Below are 12,254 nucleotides of genomic sequence, written 5' to 3'. Positions count from 1 at the left end.
TGTGGTGCACTTCACAAAATAGATGGCATCATGAGAAAGGAAAATGATGTGTATATATTGAAGCAACATCTGAAGACATCAGTCAGGAAGTTAAAGCTTGGTCGCAAATGGGTCTTCCAAATGGACAATGACCCTAAGCATACTTCCAAAGTTGTGGCAAAATGGCTTAAGGACAACAAGGTATTGGAGTGGCCATCACAAAGCCCTGACCTCAATCCCATAGAACATTTGTGGGCAGAACTGAAAAAGCGTGTGCGAGCAAGGAGGCCTACAAACCTGACTCAGTTATACCAGCTCTGTCAGAAGGAATGMGCCAAAATTCACCCAACTTATTGTGGGAAGCTTGTGGAAGGCTACCCGAAACGTTTGACCCAAGTTAAACAATTTAAAGGCAATGCTACCAAATACTAATTGAGTGTATGTAAACTTCTGACCCACTGAGAATGTGGTGAAAGAAATAAAAGCTGAAAAAATCACTCTCTCTACTATTATTCTGACATTTCACATTCTTAAAATGAAGTGGTGATCCTAACTGACCTAAGACAGATAATTTTTCTTAGTATTAAATTTCAGGAATTGTGAAAAACGGAGTTTAAATATATTTGGCTAAGGTGTATGTAAACTTCCGACTTCAACTGTATATCCTATTACCACGTTACGGTTTCTATTTCTTCAGTTTTCCATGTGGGCCAATTCATCAGTGATATTGGTTCTTGTAGAATCCATGACATTTTCTTCCATGTTGTTATAGTGTTCTTAATTATGAAGTTGTTKATGTTCTTAGCTTCATCCTTTGAAAACCGACACGTGAAAAGATTCTAAGGATGACTTTGTGTCTCTTCATTATGTACCCATTTTTCCTCTTTAGTGCATTTAACAATATGTCGCTAGTAAAAGGGTGACTTGGGTGGCGAGTTGATACAATTCCAAATCTGGAAGGTTAAAACCACCCTCAGATMTAAGAACATGTACCATGTTTAAGAACATGAACTTTCCTATTTGTTCTATGAGTTTTATTTTCCCATYTGAAGTCTGTTATGGCAGGGTATACTTTTTTAAAGCATGTTTTCAGTGGGTTAATTGGTATTACTGAAAATAAATATATMAACCTTTGGAGAAATGCCATTCTAACGAGGTTCAAAATATACACAAGATTTACCTGAACGATTTATGGGGAGATTGTTCCATTTAGTTAGATCTGTTTTCATGTTGTTGAGTAACGGGATYAAGTTATCTTTATATATTTGTTGTCACTTATCAAGCATTCTAAGTATTTAATATTTGTTGTGGTCTACTTAAAGGATTGCTGTAGATCATGAGTTATTTAATTTTTCTTATTGCAATTATTTCAGTTTTTTTCACGTAACTTTTATATCCTGATATTTTAGAGTATTTTGATAATATATATTTTTTGTACAATATATTTATTAGATTTATTTTTTTTATATTTTTTTTTACAATTTAACAATCATCAAAATATGACACAGATAATGCCCCGTTATTCCTTCCATCTACACAAAACACCATGCTACATGGGGGCACATCGTGCAAAACCCTTCCCTCCCCAACACAGGAACACCCCCCTACCTCCCCTCTACCGGTATTAGCTTCACTTATTATCAACAAAAAAAGAAACAGAATGACCTTCACATTCCATGCTAGAAAATAAATTTTTCAACACAAAAACAAATAATAATAATACATTAATGAAGAAAGTAGTAATGAGGCAGCTAAAATGACGTCTTTAGAAACTGCTGAAAGTCCCCCCAGACATCAGTAAATTCAAAGGGTTTATTACGTAAATTGTATGTTATTCTTTCAGATGGAATATAGGAAGATCTTTTAGCCACATCTGCTTGCTTGGCGGAGTGCCACTCTTCCATATAGTAGCTGTGCATTTATTGGCTGCAATGACTGACAATTTAATGAATCTGGTTTTGCTACAAATATTAACTGGTAGAACAGAATCATCTCCAAGAAGTATAAGGGAGAGATCTAGTGGTACTGTCATATTAGTAACCTGTGATAAGATCTGAATAATGTCTTTCCAATAATTGCTTAGTTCAGGGCAGGACAAGAACATATGCATAAGTGTGCCCACTCCCYTTTTACACCTTGGGCAAAATGTTGAATATTTAGAATTGATCTTATACAGTCTCTCTGGTGTAAAGTAGATCCTATGTAAAATATTGAATTGCATCAACTTGTGCCTTGTGTTAAATGGTAGACGCTGAGCATCTAAAAAGAGCTTTCCCCAATTCTCATCCTCAAAAATGAGACCAAGTTCATCATGCCACTACATGTAAGCTTTCAGAGGTTCATCATTCCCCAACAGAGCTTGACCAGAGTACATGTAGGAAATGAAACCTTTTACCCCTTTCCTTTCCTTGTTAATATTTTTAACAAGGAGTTGCATTGAGTTTTCAATATTAGTCAGGTATATCAGGAGATCGTCAGCAAATAAYTTTAGTTTATATACATGTTTATCAATACTGATACCCGTTACGTTTGGGTCCTGTCTAACTCTATAAGAGGTTCAATTGCCAGTGCAAACAGCAGGGGGGAGAGAGGACATCCCTGTCTTGTGCAATGTAATCAAATCAAATCATGTATTAAATAATGTATTATTTGTGTATATTTTTGCTTTAGGTGATTAAGATAATATTTTTATGAAATMTATTATTTCAGCTGTTAAGTTTAATGCTTCCAAAGTTTTGAATAGAAAAGGCCACTCAAAGGGCCTCCTGAGTGGCACAGTGGTCTACGGCACTGCATCGCAGTGTTGCGGCGTCACTACAGCCTGGGGTCCGAACCCAGGCTGTGTCAAAACCGGCCGTGACCGGGAGTCRCATAGGGCGGCGCACAATTGGCTCATCGCGCTCTAGCGACTCCTTGTGGCGGGCCGGTCGCCTGCATGTTGTCTTCGGTCATCAGTTGAACGGTGTTTCCTCCGACACATTGGTGCAGCTGGCGACTGGGTTAAGCGAGCGGGTGTTAAGAAGTGCGTTTTGGCGGGTCATGTTTCGGAGGAWTCTTCCGAGCCTGTTGGAGAATTTGCAGCAATGAGATAAGATCGTATTCAGAGAATTGGGGATAAAAAGGGGGTAAAAATTAAAAAGAAATGCAATAAAAAAAGTCCAATCAAGACTTTTGCCATTCTGTTGCTTATGAGTTTTGTTACTATTTTATTGTTGTAATTTATTAAATGTATTGGTCTGTAATCTGCAGGGGACTCTCCAGATTTTCCTAGTTTTAATAWAACTTAAATAARTGTTAGATACATGGAACTTGGAAGCACTGAATTGAGTGACGTGTGTTGTAATTTGAGTAAATAGGGGAGATACATAATATTAAATAAAATTCTATGGGAAAGCTGTCCATCCATGGTGCTTTTCTCCACACAAATGTTTTAACAGTGTCCAATATTTATTTTTGAGTGATTTCCGTGTTTAGTGATTAAGATTTTTATCTGCTTCAGGGTTATTGAGTCTAAGAAGGCTGTAAGATCAGTCCAATTCTGGTTTATATAGATTTTCATAGAATCTTTTAAAATTGTTATTAATTGCGTTGCTATTTCTAATTAAAGCATTTGTATCCTTATCTTTTATAACTGGTTTGGTGTGTATTCGTTTTGTGAGGTCTGCGAAAGGATTTGCAAGGTTTATTTGCCATTAAATTGTATGCTTTATTTGAGTTTAACCTGTAGTTGTTGGCTCTCTTCAAAAGTAAAAGGCCATATTCCTGCCTAAGTTCAGAAATTGTATTATCATCTTTTCCTTGTAAAGATTTTTATGGGCTTTTTCTAAGATAGTGATTTCTTTTTCATTTTAAACTCAGATTTAACTTTAGCTGAATATGATATTATCATTCCCCTAATGTACGCCTTAAAAACATCCCAAATGATGTCAGAGGTCAGCTATTCTCTGTCCTCTATGTCTACATTTGTAATGGTAAAGGTCTTTATTTTTTCATTTACCTATTTAATAAATTTCAAGTCTTGAAGATGTGCTCTGTTCATTATCCATATTCTGTCACTAAGTGTATTTACTGTTGGTGTAATTAAGCATGATACASGAGAAAGATCTGATATCACTATATCATGGATTTTAGATGTTTGTTAATTGTGTTTTTTTTAAATAAAAATGCAGTCAATTCTTGAGTAGGTTTTCTTACTTTGAGAAAAAAAGGAGTAGTCTTATGTAGTTTGGAATAATAATCTCCAGGTGTCCTGTATAAAATTTGTAGAATTAAAATGTTGAGGCTCTTTGAAGACTCCTTAAATTTCCCTTTTTTTATTGCTATGTCTGTCTAACTTGCTGAATGCTTGATTTAGGTCACCTGCTAAAATAATAGTTCCTGTCTGGGGTGGATCTAATATAGCTTGAATTCTATCTAAAAACACCAGGTTTGCCCCTGGGATATAAAATGAAATCAATGTGTATTTTTCGCCATGTAAGGTATAATTCAAAATTAGAAAAGGTCTTTCTTGGTTTGTGTGCTGAAATAAAGGTAAAATTAAATTAAATATAAGGGGAAAGGTTGTATTCATATTTATCAGAATGCCTACACCTCTGCTGTTACTACAGTAGGTGGCAGCACAGGCCTCTCCAACCCAGCTTCTCTTTAAATAATACATTTCTCCTCTTGTAGCTCTTGCAGGAAAACCACATCGGCTGACAATCTCTTTAAATGTTCAAGAACCATGCTTTTTTTTGCCATCATGAAGCCTGTGCACATTCCATATAATAAGTTGGATTTTATTAACTTGTATAGAATAGAATCAAAGCTAACATGTACTGTTCCATCTGTTATTGTAGAACCAGATAAAACATTTTAGCAGACATGTCACATGACCTCCGAAACATGACCCGCCTAACCGCGCTCCTTTATACCCGCCAGCTTAACCTGGAAGCCTGCCGCACCAATGTGTCAGAGGAAACACCGTTCAACTGGCAACTGGGGTAAGCCCGCAGTCACCCAGACCACCACAAGGAGTCGCTAGAGCGTGATGAGCCAAGTAAAGCACCACCGGCCAAACCCTCCCCTAACCCGTACGACGCTAGGCCAATTGTGTGCCATCCTATGGGACTCCCTGCCAAGGCCGGTTGGAAATAAATCTGGTCTATAGTAACGCCTCCCGCCGATCCACTCGGTAGGCCACACCCGCTGGCTTTCTGTCCAACTCCCATCTCCTACCGCAACTGGTCCCGAACCCAACCGCAGTCTACCAATGTTATTTTAGGCGTATGTGACGACGCAGCTCACTTGCCAGCCATGGGGCATTATTTTTTTTAAATAGCCACAGATTCCTTCCAAACCACTCGTTGTTGAATTTGCGATTTCCAACTTGTTCTGTAATGTTTATGTCCAATGACGGATGAACACCGATATGTTCTATTTATAATTTCCCTTCATATGACAAAGATTGAAAAGGATTTGCCAGTAGATTGTCGACGTGGTTCATGACGATGACTGCTTGCTAGCTAAGATTTTGAAAGTATGATGTTGACATGATCAGTCCAATCAAAGCTACGGTAGATATAACGGGATGTGACGTCATTTTATCTGTGGCTAATGACCTTGAGCCTTCTTGGATGGGCACTTCTAATGTAGCTCTATGGCAGCGCCCAAGGGGCATGAATATTTGAGCTCTCCCCGTAGATTTTGCGGCGATGTAGTGTTGCCATGACTAACCGAACACTGAGCCAATCACGGCCCAACTAGAGAACATTACCGAGCCCTACGCTCCGTATTTTCCGCTMGCCTACCTACCCTGAATGACGGGTTGCTATTGCAGTGGTGTCAAACTCATTCCAAACTCATTTCAAACTCATTCCAGGTTTTTGTTTTTTCCTTTCAATTAAGACCCAGACAACCAGGTGAGGGGAGTTCCTTACTAATTAGCGACCTTAATTCGTTAATCAAGAACAAGGGTGGAGTGAAAACCTGCAGACGCTCAGCCCTTTGTGGAATGAGTTTGACACGTGATCTACACTGATTGAAGTAGATTTAACAAGTGACATCAATAAGGGATCATAGCTTTCACCTGGATTCACCTGGTCAGTCTATGTCCCTCAAACTCCACTCTGGACCTCGAAGCCAGTGCCACTGCTTGTTTTCATTGTTCCCCTATAATCGGGGACTGATTTAGACCTGGCACATCAGGTGGGTGCAATGAATTATCAGGTAGAACAGAAAACCAGCAGGCTCTAGACCTCTTAGGGTAAGAGTTGAATASCCCTGGTCTATGTTGTGGAAAGAGCAGGTTTTCCTAATGTTTTGTACACTCAGTGTAGGTTAGATTACAAAAATTCTCATGTGGCCCATTATATTAGGCTATCAGTACTGGGCTATATTGACGAATAAGTTAGAGAGCTGAGTTGGAGAGACTTGCATTTTCTCTTGAGCCATGTTTTATAGCCTACCTTTTAGGAGTGGGACAATTTTCTGATGGAGGCAAATATGGGTGATCAATATAATTTTTGCCCTCAGAACAGCCTCAGTTTGTTGCGGGCATGGACTCTACAAGGTGTCGAAAGCTTTCCATAGGGATACTGGCCCATGTTGACTCCCAATGTTTTATCAAGTTGGCTGGATGTCCTTTGGATGGAGGACTATTCTTAATACACACAGGAAACTGTTGAGCGTGAAAAACCCAGCAGTGTTGCAGTTCTTGACACAAACCAGTGTGCCTGGCACCTAGTACCATACCCCGTTCAAAGGCACTTAAATATTTTGTCTTGCCCATTCACCCTCTGAATGGCACACATACACAATCCATGTCTCAAGGCTTCCTTCCTTAACCTGTCTCCTCACCTTCATCTACACTGATTGAAGTGGATTTAACAAGTGACATCAATAAGGGATCATGACTTTCACCTGGTCAGTATATGTCAATGAAAGTGCAGGTGTTCTTAATGTTTTGTAAACTCAGTGTACTAGGCACACTTGATCTTGCATGCCCAACTAGGAGAGGTAGGCTACTTCACTTGAAGCAGCAAATTCTGAGAGCGTGAATAATACGACAAAGKTGTGTTCTTAATAAAATAGGTAGGCTAATGCATACAAAGCCATTTCTAAATAATCTGCTGGACATCCCAACCGCAGCATGAAATATGCTGACCGCACCATAATGATCTCTGTTGTGGCTGCAGCCCTCTATCTTGAGCCTTGTTACAGTCTATCACCCTTAACGGGCTTTAGCTGTGGTATAGTGTAACGTGTTACAGTTACCACCCATAATGGTTGTATGAGGTATTGTGCTGGGCTTTTGAACAAGGTCCTACTGCTCACGTCAAATGAACCAGAATCAGATGGGAGTTTCAACTATGGTCCTTGGCTCCCGCTGAAGCTACGTAGTTTCCTCCCTCTAAAGTTTGAATTTAAGGGTTTTCACCGCCATTCCGCTACACCACATTCACACCAGGAGCGTCCACCAGTCACAAACATACACACATATCAGTACATACTTAGGCATCAACTGGCACATGGATTTGGAATGTATTCAATATAGTAGTGTTGTGGATCCCCTTAACTTTGCAGGAAATTATACCGGATTTTCACAGATTGCATGAGAGTGCAAGGAGGTTTACAGCTTTATTTTCCCAAACGACTGTAATTAAATTGCTGAAGTGTCGGAAGTTATTGTGTCAAGATGGAGAGTATACTTAGTGCAATCTCCAAAAATACAGATATTCAATACATGAGTGCAATTGTCTAGAGATACTGTTTCTGTGTAAGTGGGTTAATTTTAATAACTTTAATTCCATTATGAATATTTTTTCTTGAACACTAAGAATATCAACACTAATTTTCTATAAATGTATACAGTGTACCTAAGAAACTTCTGAATATCAAGRCATACTGAAAATGTGCCCTATACTACKAATATATTACATTTGTAGAATTCATACTCTTTKCTGTCCATAATAATATTACCATGCTGTTGTTAACTTTTCATTCTCAGTTGTCTTTCTAAATGCTGATGCCTTCCTTGCAGTTAAGAATTCCAGATATTTTACCCCACCCCCACCTCACTCCCCACTTAGGGCCACTTTGCTCTGAATTAAATGTACATTTGTATATGAGCAGATMTATGATTTAGTTCATCARTAATCTCAATGAATTTCAAGTGCAGTGGTACCCTCTCAATAGTCACACTCACTTCCTATCCTTTCTCTCTGCTGCCAATATCGAGACAGCTATAAACAGCAATAAATGATCACAGAGTTGTCTGTATGTGGTTACAGTGAGCTCTCTTTTACATTGTGGTTCACCTTGAGTCATTGGTTAGAAAATCCGGTTGCCAGTGCAGACTTAGAAATACAAAGAACCAAGTAGACATTGTCAGTTACCCCAAGATCTAAATGCAAAACCACAGGAGGTTGGTGGCAACTTAATTGGGGAGAACGGGCTCGTAGCAATGATTGGAACGAAATCAGTGGAATGGTATCAAATACATCAAACACATAGTTTCCAGGTGTTTGGGGCCATTCCATTAGCGCCYTTCCGGACATTATTATGAGCCTCCACTGTACAACACCTACATTTGTTAGATGATTTAGCGGATCCATTATTGTCCTTTGAGTTTGGCCCACACAATCTCTACAATATCTGACTCTTTACAGTGTTCACATTCGTTTGACACTGATCTGGTTAGTGGAAGAGCATTTGTGAGATCTCCATGCCTAGATCCAGACACTCTGTGGCATGTATGCATGTATCACAGACACAGCACTCAAATCCTGGACCTCCACACAGGCAACAGTGGGCATCCAGACACCCACAGCAGCCACAYTGATGGGATGTGTCCAGCAGAGGCTCCAGGGAATCAGGCTCACAGCAGCACACTGTGGAGCATAGGGAAGAGCACAGGGACGAYGCACAGACATGGCATCCTTTCCCCGTGGCCAGTAAACAGTCCCAAGGCTGGCAGAACAGACATGCCAAGAGGATGGAGGCACACAGGCCTAAAGGTGTGATAAGACAGGAAGCAGGGAAACATGGATTGGAAGGGCAGAGGCATTTGGAAAGTACAACACTATAAATAAAAAACTAGATTTATGCTATCTAAATCTATAAGTAATTAATTGCTTCACATTCAGAATAGGCTCTCACCATCTCCATCCACTTGGTGGATCTGTGCAGCAGAAGTTTTGTGGCTGCTCTTGCTGATTGAAGTGGATGGCTGTCTCATTTGGTATGGTGGGCAATGGTTTGTGGGGGTCAACTGTGGGGAAGTAAGCTGTGGTTGGTATTTTGCCACCGACAATTGTTGTGCTTCATTCGTGTCGTCTGCTGGGAAGGTTATATGGATGTTCTGGTGATGAAATTCAGAATTCTCATCAATAGGAGTTTCTGAATGTGACAGACCTGATATGAAATGAGATCAAGACATAAGTGGTGGTCAGTTACGTTTTCAGCTAATGCAATGTACAGATTGTTTCAATCTTCATTCAAAGTGATACCTAATCTTTTTGTTGGTAATACAGAATAAATAGGTAGCAGGTAGAAGCTCTCATTGGCAGAGACTTCAGTCAAAGATAGTTGACTGTCATTTTGCATCTGGTCTGACAAAGTCAAAGATTCTTTGATTGGGAAGAAATGACCACATACAACATGCAATATTTGTTTCCTGGGTGAGGGGAAGAAAACATAACACATAGCTATGAAATTACAATACACCCAGAAATACTGAACATTCACTTTGGAAGGCTAGCAATRTGTACACATGAAGCACATGAAGTACCTGTGTGGTCCAATCCATTAGGAGCATGTTGTGCACTTAGGTCGTCTATTACATAGCACAACTCTGATCTCTTTTTATTCACATCTCCAGACTCAAGGTTCCCATCCATGGCATCAGTCATGAAACATTTGCTGTCTCCAAAGCAGCTCAATCAATTTTAAATCTAAAAGGCATGAAAGAGACAAAGGATATTTCAGCTATTCACTAAATTGGTTGGAGGCAGCAGTTTCAGGTACTTTAATTTACAATCAGGACCTGGTGGAAATGCACAGATACGCAACAAATAGCATAGTTAATCTATTATTAATCTACATTTTGAAAAAGACATCTGGATACTGGCCAGGATGAGGAAATGCTGACATCCTAATGAAAGTATAAGAGCACACAATTTGCCTTTGCTAGTAATCAGCAAGGGTTTGAGAGTTCTGTAAGTGTAATAATTGACCGTCACATCAGCACAACCCCCTTCCCTGGCCAAGAGTCTCTTTTGAGGTACGAGTCTTGACCACCAGGCCCAATATATGGCCCCGATCAGCCAGCAAACTTAATCTGTGCATGTCATTGATAAAAACAAAAAACAAACATGTATTCATGAATTTGCTTTGACTACAATGAACGATAGAGTAGAATCCACATCACATTCAGAAGCAATTATATTTTCATGTTTTTCAAGACATAATCCCAAAGTATACTAAATGAAATATTGAAAAGCATATTGGTTTTGTCAAATGCATAGCAAATATATTTTACTTATTGTGAATCTATTTCTAAATAGATTGAGAATAATTTGTTTGTACGGGACAGCAGTATCACACACGGCAATGAATTTTACTAATAGATTAATAAAAACTTTGCAATGCAACCACTGTAATTACATATTCTGCAATAACGAAATGTACCTACATTAGAAGCCTTGGCATGGATAGAAGCTCTCTGGCATTGTAGTTGAAAGTGGATACAGCCTACTGTACTAACAACCTAAACAACACTGAGGACTACCTCTCCCCTCCCTCCCATGCTTCTCTCCTTGGTGTTTGTTTGTATGTGTGTGTGTGTGTGTGTGTGTGTGTGTGTGTGTGTGTGTGTGTGTGTGTGTGTGTGTATGCGCGCGCTTGTGTGCGAGAGAGAGAAGTGACTGATGAGATTAAATAAGAAATGACATAAAGTGGGATTAGAGACTAATATTTCTAGATACTGGATTCAGAAACAATATATGGGGTGTAATGCTGCTATCTTGAATGTTACCCAGCCAAACAAGGTAAAATGTTTTACATTTGAATGCACCTGATTAAGTGACACCTTGATGAATCACCGAAAGAGATTGACTTAACTGCGCAGGTGTTCTGTTTGAAACTGACAGCATGTCGGTTGAAGATAAGAGCACAAAGAATGAGAATGAGTGGGCTACAGTGGCGAAAAAGAAAGTTAACAAGAGAAGTAAAGTTGCGCTGGAAATTAGGAAATCCAAAACTAGTCTAGATGTGTTTTTAGTCGGAGTGAGGGTTCTAGACCAGTGTTATCTGGGAGCAGAGTGCCTATCAAGGGGGTTAGCGCATGAAGTGCATGCAGATTAAATACATGAGGAAGTAGGTGACCCGTCATTTSACCCATATGGTGGATGGATTGAACAAATTCACTTCATCCATACTTTTGTTCTTTGATGAAGAGTCTCCCATCTCATTTAAAAATAGGGGTTATGAGATACCCTTAAAGAGTGACTGCCTTTAAAAAGCAACGAATCCCTTTGAAAACGGCCTATGTGGCATCAATATAAATCAGAAACAGTTATTCTAGTGTCAAAATTTACTACAACGTGTTTTTTTATAAAGTCAGTATCGTCTAAAACGATGTTTGGAACATCCGTGTGTCACAACGGGTAAATGAAGGTTTGGTTTTGACTTGACGATGTCCATTTGCCCACCAACATGAGGTGAACAGCTGCGCTGATTGCTCTCTATGCATAGACAGTGAGACAGACCTGCCCAGAAGCTCTGACTTTGTTTACTTATTAAGACAACACGTTGCATATTTTTTTTACTTGAGAAATACTGCACCAAACACCTTAGTTAGATGTAAAATTGTGCAACTAAAACATGGCAAAAACTTCAACATTAATTACAGATTTCTTGAGTTACCTTGATTAATTATAGGGATTTTAAAGAAGGGAAATAGGCTTCCGCATCTAGTGTCTCATGGGGAACAAACATCATTAACCAAATGCAGAATCGGTCAGGAAACACACATCCAAGACTGAAATTTCGTTTTTCTAATGAGCAACAGAAAAGCACATGTGCTAGTCGGTGTGTTCGGTGGCTTTTTAACTTTTGTGCATAAACCCTCTCAGTGTCATAAGTGCAAAAGATTTGGTAATGTGGCAAGTGCATGCATACAGGAAGAGTATTGAGTGCCAGCGGAGGTTATACTGTGTGTTGCAATTGTGGTGACGAACATGCACCCGAATTTCCTGATTGCCCTGTTAGGSTGAAGTAGAAAGATGTGACAAGAG

The sequence above is a fragment of the Salvelinus sp. IW2-2015 genome, linkage group LG11 (genome assembly GCF_002910315.2).
Source record: "Salvelinus sp. IW2-2015 linkage group LG11, ASM291031v2, whole genome shotgun sequence".
In the NCBI taxonomy this organism is placed as follows: Eukaryota; Metazoa; Chordata; class Actinopteri; order Salmoniformes; family Salmonidae; genus Salvelinus; species Salvelinus sp. IW2-2015.
Note: the sequence above shows the minus strand (reverse complement) of the source record.